At 43.9% G+C, this 13,769-nt stretch overlaps 1 non-coding gene across 1 annotated transcript; it reads right to left on the bottom strand.

Moving 5' to 3' along the window:
- Positions 1–11,451: 11,451 nt before the first annotated feature.
- Positions 11,452–11,560, bottom strand: LOC115072028. The gene has a single exon (XR_003851085.1). It is a non-coding gene; the product is annotated as a U6 spliceosomal RNA (small nuclear RNA).
- Between the last annotated feature and the right edge of the window lie 2,209 nt (positions 11,561–13,769).

The raw sequence follows: 13,769 nt of genomic DNA, 5'->3' as shown, positions 1-13,769 counted from the left end.
GAGCTTCCTGAGCCTTCTAAATTCCATTTACTTCCTGAGTCTTGTGCCCTTTCCTGGATGGAATGCTTCAATTTGGCTCCTCCCACTACTGGACCAAGGGGAGATACTCCTGGCGGCCTTGCCTCATATCCTGTGCCGTGGGACTAAAAGTAGAGCAAAGAGGGCCTCATAGACCGGTAAGTATGGAGAACTCTGACCAGAAGAAATACAAGCAAGTTCGTTTTAAAGTCTGCTGAATGCCTCTGAATCTTGAACACGGTAATACTTAACAGAACTCTTCAAAAGCCCTATGTAGACTGAGCCTGTGGAGAATAAGGGGCTTCTCAGGCTAGCCAGCCCACTAGGTGAGTGCTGGGATGCACCTTCTGAGCTGGGGCTCCCAGGGAGGTCATTTAACCCCTCAGTTCCCTCACTTATAAGGACCTACCTCATAGGACCACTGGGAAGATCAGCTATACAAAGTGCCTGGTGAGCACCTTAGAGTCTGCAATAGATGTTCACTGCCAGCGTTTTAACCTTGACCCCACTGTGTGCTGTTCCCATTACGACCTCACCTGAGGAGGCTTGACTTCCCAGCTAGAATGCAAGCTCCCCTAGAGGTATTAATGAGCCAATCACAGGCCCGCTGTGTGCTGGGGCACTGGAAAGCCAGCTACCCAGGAGGTGACAGTGGAAGGGAGTGAGTTCAGTGGTTAGATCAAAGGGGCTAGCTGGGATCAGAGTTACCTTGACCACTGGCATCCACTCTGGCTTTTAGAGGCCCACCAAGGTCTTCTGCCCAGGTATAGGGGGGATGGGGGCCCTTCCTGCCAGACTGCTCTTCCTGCAGAGGCTTACTCCAGGCTGTGTTTAGGTATACTTTCGTTTCTTTTCCATTTTTATGTCCTTTAGGGTTCACAGTCCCAGAATTCAAAGTGGGAATTTTATTAAAATGGTGCCCCTCAGAATCAACAGGAGAGAACAAAGGGTTGAATATCTGAATCTCACATGTTCTCTTGGAACTGAAGAAAGGATGGGTGGACAAGAAGGTGGGTTGTTTATACTTGAATCCTCTGCAGGATACTCTGATCCTAATTACAGAGTTCTACCTGTGAAATTCTGTTAAGGAGATCCACATTTTAAGCATCATTTGTTTGAGTCTAGAACCAAACTATGTCACCATTTTCCCTAGAGTGAAAATTCTCATGTTTTTAGATGCTTACTTGATATCCTAGAGTGTCGCCCCGGATATTAAATATGGGTCTGTCTCTTTAACAGCAACATCCATTTCCAGGGATATGTGCCCTGTGAGGCCTCTGTACTGGATCCTAACTACTCGTGAGTAGTTAGTTTGAATTTTTGCAATTTTATTTATTATTAGCACATCGATGTGTGCATATGTGCAATTGTCAAAGGAAAATTTTGTGGAATTGATTCTCTCCAACCACCTTTGCACTTGTTCCAGGGATCAAACTCGGGTCATCAAGCTTGTACAACAAAGGCCTTTGCCTACTGAGCCATTTCACTGGTCCATCTTTTGAGTCTTTTCTCACCATTAACAAACACATCCTAGTATGTGGCAATCAGTCCAATAATGATGAAAGGTTATTTTTGTATCTAATAGGTGTATATACATATTCATACAATGATTAAAAACAACTAAGAAAATTTTTATAAATGCATTTAGTTAAATTTTTTAAAAAGCAAATTTATTTTCTAAGATACTAAGCAAATAACAAAACAGCACATGGATATGTTGAAATTTGTGCCCAAGGTTGGGAAAGAAGAGGTTCGGACACCCCTGCCATAAAAACTGAAGAGCTGAGAATGCAGCAGGACCCCAGGGAGTCTTGGCACAGACCCTGAAACAATGGCCATGCTTCAAGGTCAGGTCAGAGCCGAACCACTTCATTAGCCTCATACCAGAAAAGCATCCAGGTCACAAGGGTGCACAGCCCTCTTTTATCCCTTTAAGCCCTTCCTTGTAAGACTGAAAATAAGTTAGAATGTGAAGACTGTTCCATGGGGCCAGCACTGAAGGCCAAGTGAGGTGCTGTAAGGGAGGGCTGGCAACCTTCATCATGAAAGCAAACAAAGTGCCAAAGGCTGGAGTTCTGATATTAGCATTTCTACCCCAGCTCCCCTTGCATGACACTTGCCTGCTATTCTGTTTCTACCCTTCTATTACCCACTGCCCTGTGTTATACACAAGGATGAAATACCGTGAGTCCAACATTCTTTTGTCCCTCTCAACTGTCAGACAGCTGCAGGACAGCTGAGTATCTGAAATGCAGCCCAGGGAGGGACCTGAACACCTCTAAACTGATACTGAGTGGGGAGCTCAGATGCCACTCTAATGCTCATGCTTGATCTCCCTATAAAGTCTTAGGATGGGAAGGATCATGCGAAGAAATTGAGTTTCAGTATTAAAATAAAAGGGGGGCAAAGGGTGTCACTCAGCAGAGTCCTTGCTCATCATGCATGAAACTCTGGGTGTGATCTCCAGCACTATATAAATCAGGTGTGGTGGCACATGTCTGTAATCCCAGCACTCATGAGGTAGAGGTAGGAGGATCAGAAGTCCAAGGCCATCTTTGGAGAGTTTGAGACCACCCTGGCCTACCTATGACCCTATACAAATAACAATAACAACAATAATAATAAAATAAGAGAGATTAATAAGAGCTCGCTTTACATGAAGTGTGGCCTAATCAGGTTTCTCTTCCAAGACTCTTTGCAGGATTAAATTCACAGTATTTTAAAGTAAATATTTAGCAATCAACAGTTCATGTGCATCTGCCCAGGGTGGAGCAGCAAGCTGGGAAAAGATTAGCAAATGAACAGAAATCAACGAATCTGACTTCCAAGTGCTATTTGCTGGGACTGTGACCTAGACTTCAATACAAATAACCAGTTGTTATTTGTAGAGCTGGGGGATTAAACACCAGGGCTTTGGAGTCCGGCAGCTCTGGGAGCTAATCTCAGGGCTGCCACAGAACAGGCAAAATAGTTAACTTCTGTCAGCATGGGTTTCCTCATTGTTGTGGCTTGAATAATGAGTGTCTGTGTCAAAGGCTTGCTCCCCAGCACGGTGCTGCGGGTGGTACTGGAATGTCTAAGAGGTGGGATCTACTAAGAGGTCCTGAGGTCATCAGGGTAGTGCCCTGGAAGGGAACTGTGAGACCTGCCCTTTCTCTTTCTTTCTTTGTCCCCTGATTTTTTATTATTTATTGTTTTTATATATGGGGGGGGGGGGGGAGGGAGGGGTGAAGCCAGGGAACAACTTTGGTGTTTGGAAGTCAGAGAACAACTTTGTGGAGTCAGTTTCTCCTTCCACCTTTACATGGGTTTGGGGGATGGAACTCATGTCACCAAGGCTTTCATGGCAAGTTCTTTTACCTAATGAATCATCTCACTAGCCCACTGGCTTTTGATGTAAGTGGTTTTACTCTGTCATGCACTCCAACTGTCATGCACTGCCTCAGAGACTCCAAAAAAATGGAGCAAAGTAATCAGAGACAGAAACTTCCCAAACTGAGAGCAAGAATAAACCTTTTTTCTTCATAGGTTAATTATCTCGGGTATTTTGTAATAATGGCAGAAAACTGACTAACATAGTAACCTGTAAGATGGGGCAATTCATTCTACTTCACAGGAATTCTGGATCTTTGAGTTTGACTTTATCAGTACTCCCTTCTCATCTGTAAACATGTACGTTTCTGAGAAAATCTCACAAGATTGTCAGTCATGTTTGTGATTAAACTATATCTTGATTTCTCTGTGATCTTCATATGGTAAGAATTCTTTTGACATTTGACCTATGTTTTTATCTTATCAGTATCCACACTCATCTATCAATCTGTGCAATGCTCTTCACAGACCAATTAATATTAATAATCCATTTACTAAAGAAAAATTCTTTCAATAAAAATAAATCTAGTGAGGTATCACTCCTTCCCATGAGAGGCCCACACGTACATTCTTCCTCCTCTCTTCTTGAACAACCTCTCTCTTCACCCTTGTGCTTGCTTAAGATCTATATTAAGCCAGATATGGAGGTGTACCATTTTAATCCCAGCACTCAAGAGGCAGAGGCAGGCAGATCTCTGAGAGTTTGAGGGTGGTTTGAACCTCATAGTGATCTACAGGCCAGCCAGAAGTACAAAATGAGACCCTGTCTCAAAAATAAATAAGAAGAATAAAATCTATATTAAAATTTCTTAATAAACTCCAACTCTACTTTAAAAAATAGATTAAAACATTTTTATTTAATCTTTTAAACTTGGATATAGGTTACATTATTTGAACAGGGACACTTCAAACCACCAAAACTATATATATGGTTATTATGTGTATGTGTATGTGTGCGTGCATTTGTGTGTGAATGTGGGCACATGGATGCATAGCACACGTGAAGGTCAAAAGACAACCTTGAGCATCCATCCTTACCATCCTTACCTTCCATCTTGTTTGCACAGGAGCTCTGCTGCTTTTCTGCAGTAGACACAGGTTAGCTGCAGAGAGACCCCAGGAATTCTCCTGTTTTTATCTCCAATTTCCCCATAGAAAAGCTAAGACTACAGATGCTCAAGCTCAGTGTCCAACTTTAGCATGGGTTGTGAGGATTTGAACTCGAGTCTTCACATTTACAGAGCAAACACTTTCACACACTGAGCCATCTCCCCAGCTCATCTACAATGCAGCCTCTACACCTCAGATCCAGGGAACATCATGGAAAATGGGACAGAAAGAATGACTGAAAAACAAAAAAGAAAATAATTGGAGAGCCAAGATGTCGGCAGTGTGACTGTAATGATGTAATGATGGCTGTGGCAGGTCTCCACACAAGGACTTAAAATGTGACTCCAGTAGGACAATATCTCATCACTTGTCCCCTGACCATGGAGGAGGATGTGAAAACAGCAGGCACCAAAAAATCCAATCAGATCCTTGATGAAAAGGGAAACATTCAATCCATCTGCAAATGAAATTATGACCCATCTCACGAACCCAGAATTGTGATCACCTCCTGTGAACCTCAAGCTATGGTCATCTCCCATGAACCTGAACCTGCGGTCCCCTCCTATGAGCCTTGAGCTGTGGTCCCTAACCAGATTGCTCTGGTGGTGGGCCGATATTGTAGCAGATTGGAGGACGGAGGAGTTCCTGATGTTGGGCAGCAGTTTCTGCCTTCTCTGAGTGACTGCACTTCCTACAACCCCTCCCTTGAAGTCCCAGGTTGTGCATGGCAGCGGCTTTTCATCAGTGTTGGACTTATGCTGAAGACAGGGGAGGTTTCTGCCATTTTCAGATCCTAGTCTTTGGAGGACTGATTCTCAAGAATGGACATCCCTCCTCCCTTGATGATCAGCTACAGTCTTGACTCCACACATGGTCCTGGGCACCCAGGCCTTGACATTGGACCTTTTCCATTCCTAGGCACCAAGAGGTTTTCCCTCATTTTTCTATTACTCTTCTACATCCCCTGTGCCCTATAGAAAATGTAAATCACCTAATTTAGTAATAAAAATCACAATCTGGGAAGTGAAAAATAATAATAAATACATAAAGCTGCATTATCTCAAAAAAAAAAAAGATAAAGAAAACTTAAGTGCAACTCTGCCTTGAAAAGCCCATGCTTCCTCTTGAACATGCTGTGTCAGACACTTCTAAACTGGTTTTGCATCAGTTCCTCACTTGGGTCCATGCAGTAACTACAAGCAGAATAGAAAGCCTGCATCTATGCCTTCATTTTGCATCTATCTCCTTTAAGCATCTGATTACCAGTGTTTACAGCATCCTGTTCCACGTCCCTAAAAGATACTTAAAGGTCTCCCGTCATTTTCCTGACCACTTTGGATTCCAAGAACGGATGATGAACACCTTTATAACAAGAGAACCTAAGACAGACTTTCCCCCACTCCTTGCACAAACAAGAGTGCTTATATTTAAATCAAACTGGATTGTTCTGGAGTGCACAAAGGCTATGCTCACAGTGGAGAGGGAGGTGCCCCAGTGTGCTCAGATGTCCTGACCATTCTTGTTGGACCACTGACCCAAGAGAGTCCATTTTTCTTGACTTCAACATCCATCCGCATGTTCACAAGGAAGCGCCTCCGGGCTTCAGTATTCATAATTTGACTGAACTTCTATTATGTAAGTACAGTTTGTTGAGTAGGTTTCCAGAGCCTTCTGAGGAGGCCAGGCTGATTCAAAACCCCAACTCTACTCAATATGGCTGGTCTTGTTGGCGACTGACACCCAATCTATACCATCTCACTAAGATAAACTGACCCCAGGGGGTTGTGAAAAAGATGTGCCCCGCATGACTTAGGAAATTCTAATAATTTAAAGTATTCTTCCTAGGAACCAAGAACAGTTGCCAGTCAGTCTTAATTAACCAACAGGCCAACCAGGCACATTCTAGGACATGTCAGAGAAGAGGGAAAATGGTCATGATATATTGAAGATTGAACCAGGTAAGAGAGAGCATGTTCACCAGACTTGATAAGAGATAGAACTTTAAACAGGTCAAAATTCAAACTTAGAATGGTTTGTTTAAACTAAGATACTGTTTGTTGGTATGCCTAAAGTCTCCTGCTTCCCCATAAACTAGGAACTCATAAGAAAGATCCAAACAGTTTAGCAGCCACTGAACTGACTAGCACTAGCATATGGGTCAGTTCATTTGACTGAATACCACCATACAATTTGCAACAAGGAATATTTTCATTGGGTGACTCAGAGTCCATACACCAGCTTCTTGGTGCCTTCCACACAGCAAACCTTAGAATCAAATGGAGCTTGGTGAGTGTGGAATCAGAGAATAGCACGCATTGCCCATCCTCCTCCTGGCCCTTTTCCTACACTCCTGGTGTCACATCTCCCATTGCCAAACAAAATGCTTTCTTTAAAGGTGCTCATCATAAAGCCAGATGTGGTGGCACACCTTTAATCCCAGCACTCAGGAGGCAGAGACAGGTTGGATCTCTGTGAGATTGAGGCCAGCTTGGTCTACATAGTGCATTCCAGGCCAGCTGGGGCTACAGGGAGACCCCATCTCAGAAAACAATGTTTATCATACTTATTTAAGGGCAACCTTACTTATACTGTGTTGTATCTGTATTGCTGTTTATAAGCAGTGTTGTGTTTTCTAGCAGACACACCAAGGTCACTATGACTGACCCTTGTGAATACATTTTCCTCAGCACACAGTCACCACAAATCTGAGGGTGAGTCACTGTTGCAAACCGCGAGTCTCATTCACTCTTATACACTTGTAAATTGATTATGACCAGCTACTTCAGCCAGTTAAATCTCCAAACTTGCCCCTGAATTTTGCCTAAACACTTTTATGTACTGTGAGAAAACTATTTGTGGGCATAAGTTTTAAAATATTTTATTTACCTCTTTTCTTTTGTGTGTATTGAGAGTATTGCCTGCATGTATGTAAGTCCACCTGTGTCATGCAATGCCTGAGGGAGTCAGAAGAGGGCATCAGAGTCCCTGGAACTGGGGTTACAGATGGTTGTTAGCCACCATGTGGGTGCTGGGACTCAAAGCTGGTTCCTCTGCAAGAGCAGCCAGTGCTCTTAACTGCTGAGCCATCTCTCCAGGCACCCCTGCCACCAGGCATAATTAACAGGCTGTCATTCAATCCAGAGAATGTTTATTTCTTCAGGCATGCATGACTAACGGCAAGCATTTACGACATGCTTGGTTGCCTAGGTGGTGTGCCCTACGTGTCTCTTGACATTTGATTGTTCAGTGGAAGCCTTTACACATCTTTCATCAGCAGGGAATGAATAGAGTGGACTTAGTTCAGAGAACGGCCTGGTGGTTACAGAGAAGCTAGAGGAAGGGAGGTGAGATGTTCACAAACACAGTGCTGTTCTGCCTCAAGTGGATCTCAACCACGTATGTTGTGATTTTTCCAAGATCATTAAACAAAAAGACAGCTGCCCCAGAGACTGAAGCCTTGTGACTGGACCTGATGAGCCTCCATCATTCAGCACCCAGTGTCTGCCCCGTATGTTGACATTCCAGAGGCTTTCAGAAAACGTCCACCCTTGGCTCTGAAGGCCCAGACTTGAATACATAGATGGCTCCCCACCTGTCCATACTCAAGCCTAATTAGGGGGGGATGTTGAGTTGGAGGGGTTTGCTTGCTTGTTTGTGGCGCTTATGGTTTGTGTGTGTGTGTGTGTGTGTGTGTGTGTGTGTGTGTGTTCATGTATATGTATGGAGGAGGCCAGAAGCTGATGTTAGGTATCTTCCTCAATTGTTCACCTTATTACTGATCCAGGGTTTCATTGAACTTGGAGCTCACTGATTCAGTTAGACTGGCTAGCAGAAGTTCCCAGGGACCCTCCTGTGTCTGCCTTCCATTCACTGAGGTTATAGGCATGTGCCTCTATGCCCAGATTTTTTTTTTTTTGTATTATCATTAGTTTATTTTTTTAAGACAGGATCTGATGTAGGCGGCGTTGAGCCAATGCTTGCCATGTAGCTTGGGATGATCTTGTACTTCTGATATTCCTGCCTGCCTTTCTCCAGTGCTGGAATTATAGCATGGACTTCCACGACCAGCTCTATGTGATGCTGGGCATCAAACCCAAGGTTTCATGCTAGGCATTCTATCAACTGAGCTACATATCTCCAGCCCTATTTTTTGAGGTAGGGTTTTACGCTAGCCCAGGCTGACCTGGAACTTACAGTATAGCACAGGCTGACTGTGGTCTCACAGAGATCCCTCTACCTCTGCCTCTTGAGGGCCGGAATTACAGTGTGAGCAACCACACCAGGAAGGTTTAGGTTTTGATTCATTTTTAAATCATGGTGTCTAGTAACAGGCTTCACTTGGCATTTTCACATACATGTCAGTCGAATTTGTTCTAAATTCTCCCCTTTCCAAAAATTATTTATTTGTAATTTATTGTGTGCATTCATACACTGGAAATTTCTGAACATGCCATGAGTACCCTACACATTCTGTTATCCTACATCAATTATTTTGCTTCTTCATATACCTATTTTTTTTTCTTTTTTAAAAAAAATAATTTATTGAGAATTTCATACACATTTCTTACATGCATATAAGGTGTTTTGACCAAATCCATGCCCACGCCACTCCCTCTGCTCCAACCTCTCCCACATCTTCCCATTACTTTTTTATTCTGATAACTTCATGTACTCTTTATTTTTTTATGGGGCTTTTGGCTACTCTACCATTTCCCCCTCTGAAGAGGTAACCCTAAAATCTTTTAAGGATTAGATAAAAGTTCTCAAATATTTTCAACATTTTTGGCCTTTGGAATGGAGTAGTTGCTAAGATGCCCAAGGACATTGTAACTTTTAGCCAAGAAATTGGACACTTTTCTTTGGGGTCTTTTTACCCTAACTGCCTAGCCAGTTCCTACTTCCTATTCTTATCACACCATCCTCTGAAGAGGTTACCCAGCTTGAGCATAGGGAATCGGGATGCAGACCACTCTGGCTTCTTCCAGGCTGAACAGGGATGCAAGGTAAGACAATTGGAGTACCCCTTCAGTGGGTCTATCTAAAAGACGTCCAAATTGCATAACTCTTATCTGTAGGGGGAAAAGAAAGTCCTTGAATCGTGAATAGGAAATGTGAAGGAGAAGTAAAGGCAAGAGTAATTAACATTACAAGTTCTAGACAGGGAACTAGAAAAAAGAAAGTCAGAATATGGCAAATTTCAAATGTTCATAGAGAGTCCACTGGGATTTCTTGACAAGGGCTTTCAAAAGCATCCCTCTATTGGGTTCTTCCTCATTTTTCTTTTGTCTGCCAAGGCTGGACTCCAGAGTGATGGATTCAGGATTTGCTTTCAGGCATTTTGATGGCTGTTGGAGTGGTTAGAATCAGTGTCAGTTCCCTCTCAAAGCCTTCTAGATAGAGAGAGAAAACAAATTTATTCATCATTTTAGAACAGTAGCAGGTTGTTTCCCTTAGCTACAGGTGGTGCCCAGATTTTTTACACGAGATCTGGGGATCTAAATTTAGACCCTTATTCTTGCACAGTAAGTACTTTACCAATTGGAGCCATCTTCCCAGCCCCCAGCCTCATTTTTTTTTTAACACCTATCCCATGGAAGGCTCACCCAAGTTTCAGTCGCAGAACCTATATAACTTTTAGGGAGCAGCTATTCAAATGAGGAAAAAATTGTTAGTGTCATCTGCTTGGTGGAGTGGGCCTGCCTGCTGTGTAAAGAAGAGTGAGTGACTGGATTCTTTTCTCTTGGAGAGTTATTAAGTCTTTACACATTCATGAAAGGCAGTTTCAGAACAGTGCTATGCCTCGAATCAGGTAGTGCCCAGGGACCCAGACAGAACTTAGAGCAAGTCTCAGTGCACCAATCAAGTTGCAAGCACGGACTCCCCACCCTACCCTCAACTGGCAACTGCAAGCATCATCTCAGGTACAATGTCAGCCTGTCCACATAAAGAACCAGGAGCCATCTCTTCTTTCTAGGCTTCCCACCCCAGATGCCACCACCTTCATTCCATCACACAGATGTTTCCTTCCCTCATCTACCCAAACAACTCATCAACAAGTTTAGCCTTTTGCCCTAGAACTTTCTCAGCTCTCTCCACTTCTATCACAACCTGAATGAGAGTACAGTAGCACCCACCTCTCTCCCAAAAGACTCAGACACCTTTCCAAGTCATCAGTCACTCACTCTTCAACCTCGTCCAGGGTGGTTTAAAAAATAAAAGACTGGAGAGATGGCTCGGTGGTTTAAGAGCACTGACTGCTCTTGCAGAGGACCAGGTTTCAGATCCCAGCACCCATATGGCAGCTAACAACCATCCTTACCTCTAATTCCAGGAAACCCAACACCCTCTTCTGACCTCTGTGGCATTGTATGACATGGGTGCACTTACATACATGCAAGCAAAGCACTCATATACATAAAATAAAAATAATAAATTAAACACACATTATAGCATTGCCCTGATGGAAGCTCTCTACTCACTTCCCACTAGTCTCAGCACAGAGATCCATAACTGGATTCTGTGTGACCCATCCTCTGCCTGCACCTCCAGACTTATCTGGTCCCACACCACATCCTGCCAAACCAGCCTTCTGGCTTCTCTCTGTCCACTAACCCTGTGCCTTCTGTTTCTCCTTGCAAAAGGGCCTCCCCAACCCCACTGGCCCTTTGTGAAAACTATAGTGTAAGAGGGCTAGAGAGATGGCTCAGAAGTTAAAAGAGCCTGCTGACTCTTCCAGAGGATACAGGTTTGGTTCCCAGGATCCACATTTAACAGCTCATAGCCACCTGTAACTCGAGCTCCAAAGGGCTCTGTCTTCTGGCCTCCATGGGCACTGCACACAGTCATACATACCCACACACTCAAAATTAAAAATAAATCTTTAAAAAAATGTAGTATAATATCATACAAAATTTACCATTTAACACTGCATTAAAGCAACACTTACTATACAAAACTATCAAATACTCCACACGTTTGTATATCATCCTTGTACAGGGAGCATGCTGATTTTTTTCCTGTATGGCTTTGATTTTAGTATATACACTTCCAAAGCAAGCACCTCACCCTCTTTTGCTGATAAACAGGCTCAGCCTTTACTTTCAAAGTCACTTATTCAGAGAAGCCTTCCAAACCCAGGACCTGGTACCCTGTTGTGCCTGTCCTCAGCCCCACATACATTAGCATGTGATGTGGCTGCTCCGTGGGTATGTCACACTTGCTTGGACTTGTGAGATCTATGAGGGCAGCAGCCAGGGCTAGAAGAATGTGGGGCACGAGGTGGGAAACTATTACACCCTCGTTCAGTAAGGGAGTAAACGAGAATGAAAAATGCAAATCCACCTGTGTGAAGTCCACCTTTAGGAAACCACGTGGTTCTGCACTGATTTGAATTCCTCGCCTTCACCTTAGGAAAACAGAAATCAATAATGAAGTCTTTTCCCCATTTCTCAAACACACAAGCAATTTCCCCACAACTATTAATTTACACTTCATCTCTCACAAGAGAAGAAATTGCCTGTCCGTCTAAGCATGTCTGAGATTTAGTTTATACATTGGATTTATACAGATGAGAAGACCTACCATAAATGTGGGTGTCCCCATCCTGTGTGCTGAGGTGCTGGACTAGACAAAAAAGGAGAAAATGAACTGAGCACCAGCATCCATCTCTCTCTGCCTTCTGATTGTGGGTGAAATGTGACCAGCTGCCTCAGTCTCCTGACACCACGCCTTCCCACCGTGGCACCCTCCAACTGGGAGCCCAGATAAACCGTCTGAAGTTGCATCTATCGACTGTTTGATCATAGCAGCAAGGGAAGCAGCCAGCACAGAGCCAAAACCTTTGCTCCGCTTTGCTGGCTACAGCATCACACTGCGGTTTCGGGGCATCTTCTACTAAAACGGCACCGTTGGCAGGATAGAAACCAAGACTTTATGGTCATTTTGCACCATGGGGGAAGCCACAGGAAGTGAGATTTACAGCCTGTGATTGTGATGCTCTTGCACACTTGACACTTAATTGTCCCGGCTGTGTGTTGACTTTGTAGCTGTCTGAGAAGTGGCATCACATGAAAACCAACATTCCCTGGTGACATACAAAATGCTCCCAGACTTGTGAGCATGCCACGAGGCGGGCTGAAGGTCCATCTCAAACAATAGCTTTCCCTGGATTTCTGCAGAATTTCTCTGGATTATCAGTGGGCAAAACTGGGTTGGATGCCCTCTGCCTCTAGATACAGCCTCTAATAGATCTCCCAGGACTCCTCCAAATCCTGCCTGTCTGCGCCCTCCAGACAGAGAGGTGATGAATAACACACTAATCTTTTGGATCAAAGAAAGAAACAGAACGAATTGCAAAAGGCTCACGGGGCAGGATCAGTGCGTGCTGAGATCACTCCTCAAGCTCCTGGCCCAGGAGGTGAGGAAAAACCAAAGGCGCCTGAGTGAGGTCACCTGCTAAACCTCCTCCCACGGTCCCTCACATCACCATGCCCAGCCTCTGCCCCACTGAGTCAAAGACTTCAGTGACAAAAAAAAAAAAAAAGAAAACAGCAGTAACTTGCAGCCCCGTGTTTCCCACTCCCCGCCCCTGACTTTCCCTGGTTTTGTATGCACAAATCTGCCTTTCATCATCTCTGCCACAGTTCCCCTTCCACACTGCTTGCCCGTGACCCTCACCTCTTCTTCCCGTGGCTACAGCGAATTCATTTCCATGTCAGCTATCAAAACTTCCCCTGGAGAAGGTAAGGACTCAACTTTATTCACACAGCCACACATCATTCCCAAACTTTGGAACCTACGTCCTTGCAGATAAAGCTTCTTTGTTTAAAAAATAAATCTTCCTGGAGGGGCTAGGGATGTAATTCAGTTGATAGGCGCACAAAGCACTGGGTTCGATCTCTAGCACTACATCAGCTCAGGCATGGTGGAGCACACCTGCAATTCCAGCTCTCCCGGGAAGTAGAGGAAGGAGGATCAGAAGTTGAAGGTCATCCACACCTACATAGAGAGTTCAAGACCAACCTAACCTACATGAGACCTGTAGGAAGCAGAGGGAGGGAGGAATGAAAAAAAGAAGGAAGGAAAGGAACAATATGTTTCTTTCATTTAATTTCAGTGTCTCAGATCGGCAAGTACTTCATACTGTTCAGGGGTAGGACAGGGAATTTTGTGATAATGTTCTTTTCATTTAAAAAAATCATCACATTTATTATCCCATATCCATTTCTACTCTGATCTTTACAAAATTATCTCTCCCCACACAAAAAAAA

Source organism: Nannospalax galili, unplaced genomic scaffold (assembly GCF_000622305.1).
Source record: "Nannospalax galili isolate Female #2095 unplaced genomic scaffold, S.galili_v1.0 scaffold1360, whole genome shotgun sequence".
NCBI classification, from domain to species: Eukaryota; Metazoa; Chordata; class Mammalia; order Rodentia; family Spalacidae; genus Nannospalax; species Nannospalax galili.
The sequence above is the reverse complement of the archived record's forward strand: the minus strand, read 5'-3'. Positions and strand labels throughout refer to the sequence as shown.